Source organism: Triticum dicoccoides, chromosome 7B (genome assembly GCF_002162155.2).
Source record: "Triticum dicoccoides isolate Atlit2015 ecotype Zavitan chromosome 7B, WEW_v2.0, whole genome shotgun sequence".
In the NCBI taxonomy this organism is placed as follows: domain Eukaryota; kingdom Viridiplantae; phylum Streptophyta; class Magnoliopsida; order Poales; family Poaceae; genus Triticum; species Triticum dicoccoides.
The window spans coordinates 474546792-474549579 of NC_041393.1; positions in this window are offsets into that span (position 1 = coordinate 474546792).

The window sequence follows — 2788 nt, forward strand, 5'->3', positions numbered from 1 at the left end:
TGGGCCCCCTGGCCTATTTCTTTCGCTCAGAAATTCTTATTAATTCCAAAATTTAGTTTCGTGGAGTTTCATGACTTTTGGAGTTGTGCAGAATAGGTTTCCAACATTTGCTCCTTTTCCAGCCAGAATTCCAGCTGCTGGCATTCCCCCTCTTCATGGTAAACCTTGTAAAATAAGGGAGAATTGCCATAAGTATTGAGATATAATGTGTAATAACAGCCCATGATGCAATAAGTATTGATATAAAAGCATGATGCAAAATGGACGTATCAACTCCCCCAAGCTTATACCTCGCTTGTCCTCAAGCGGAAGCCGAAATCGAAAAATATGTCCACATGTTCAGAGATAGAGGTGTCGATAAAAATAAAATACGGACATGAGGGCATCATGATCATTCTAATAAGAGCAACATATATAGATTTTGTCATATGATTTCCTATGCTCAAGTAACAAGCAATTCACAATGTCAAGTATAGTTCAAAAACTTCATTGGGAACTAACAAACTATAATCTCAGTCATTGAAGCAATTACAATTTATCATAACATCAGAAAGAGTCAATAATAGAGCTTTTCAGCAAGCTCACATACTCAACTATCTCGTAGTCTCCTACAATTGCTAACACTCACGCAGTACTTGTGGTTATAGAGTTTCAGCTGGACACTGAGAAACATAGGGGCTTATTGTGTTGCCTCCCAATGTATTCACCTTTAGGTGATGTCAACAATAATAGCCCATGCTCACTTACATCCAATTGGATATATATATATATCATGATCTTTCAAACACGCGGAGCTTGCCAAAGGATAAAGTAAAAAGGGAAAGGTGAGGATCACCTTGACTCAAGCATAAAGTGAAAACATAAAGTAAAAGATAGGCCCTTCGCAGAGGGAAGCAGAGGTTGTCATGCGCGTCTAGGGTTGATGCATAAAATCTTAATGCAAAAGAACATCACTTTATATTGCCCCTTGTATGTGAACCTTTATTATGTAGTCCGTCGCTTTTATTACTTCCACAACAAGTTCGTACAAAGCTTATTTTCTCTGCACTAATAAGTCATACATATTTAGAGAGCAATTTTTATTGCTTGCACCGATGACAACTTACTTGAAGGATCTTACTCAATCCATAGGTAGGTATGGTGGACTCTCATGGCAAAACTGGGTTTAAGGATATTTGGAAGCACAAGTAGTATTTCTACTTGATGGGAGGAATTTGGTTAGCATGAGGGGGAAAGGCAAGCTCAACATGTTTGGAAGGTCAATGACAATATACTTTAACTGAGATGTCGGAAAACATAAACCATTAGTTGTCTTCCTTGTCCAACATCAACTCTTTTAGCATGTCATAGTTAATGGGTGCTTCACAATCATAAAAGGTGTCCAAGATAATATATTTATATGTGAACCCCTCTTTCCTTATCACTTCCTATTAATTGCAACGATGACCAAGGCTACGTTCATCAACTCTCAACAATTTTTATGCCTCATACTTTCTATGTGTGGAGTTATCACTATCCATAAGATCAATAAGAACTCTTTTATTCTTTCTACTATCTCAAGATCATAGCAACATAGCAAAGCCATTGAATCAACACTAAACTTTATTATAGATAGCACATGGACTCGATTACAAAAAGAGATCACAAAGCAAAACTCAAACTACTTGATATCAAGACTTCAAACTACTAGACCAAGATACTACTAAAAGGATCAAACTAAATAAAGCGTTAAAGATAGGAGTGTGATGGTGATACGATATCGGGGCACCTCCCCCAAGCTTGGTATTTGCCAAGGGGAGTGCCCATACCCATGTGATTATTTCCTCGGAGGTGATGGAGGTGGTGATGATGTTGCATTTTTCTTCTCCAGCTTGCGTCTGAGGCTAAAATTTTCCTCCCTCAGATCCTCATTCTCGAGCTCAAGTTTCATTATCTTTTTATATAATGCGGCCTTGTTGTCCTGCAGAAAACATGGTGGGATAGATTGAACCTTGGGGAAGCTTGACTTCTTGAACTCCACATGCATATCGCCAGGTTGAGGTAGTGGATCGTCCTCTTCATTGGAGCTTGTCTCCTCCTTCCCATTTGGATCCTAGTCTTCTTCTTCCTCCGTGGTCCAGCCATAATGCTCCACATCCCCAGGGTTTGCGATACAATCAGCTATGTAGCTCTCCCCCTCAGAATCTTGGGACGACATCTTGTTCCAAATCTGCAACAGAAACATCTCAAAATGAAAACAGAGGATAATTGTGTGATACAGTGGTCAAAACCTTCGGGCATATATATAATGAATTTTTGCCGACCAAAATACATAACATGCAAGAAAACGGAGTCCGGGGGCACACGAGGTGCCCACGAGATGGGGGGGCGCGCCCTACAGGGGGGCGCCCTCCACTCTTGTGGGAGCCTCGTGTCCCTTTCGGACTACTTCTTTCTTCCTAAAATTCTTAAATATTCCAAAACTGATAAAAAATGCCATTGGAGTTGTTTTGGAGTCAGTTTACTTACCGTACCACATAACTATACCTTTTCGGAGTCTGGAGCGTTCTGGAAAGTGTCTCTTATGTATTCCTCAGGGGTTACGGTTTCGATAATATTAGATTCAACATTGATAGGATTACCTAAAATATAATGTTTAATTCTTTGACCATTTACCACCCTTTGACTCGTGCCTTCGAAGTTGTTGATTTTTATGGCACCAGAATGATAGACCTCCTCGATAACGTAAGGACCTTCCCATTTTGAGAGAAGTTTTCCTGCAAAAAATCTCAAACGAGAGTTGAATAAT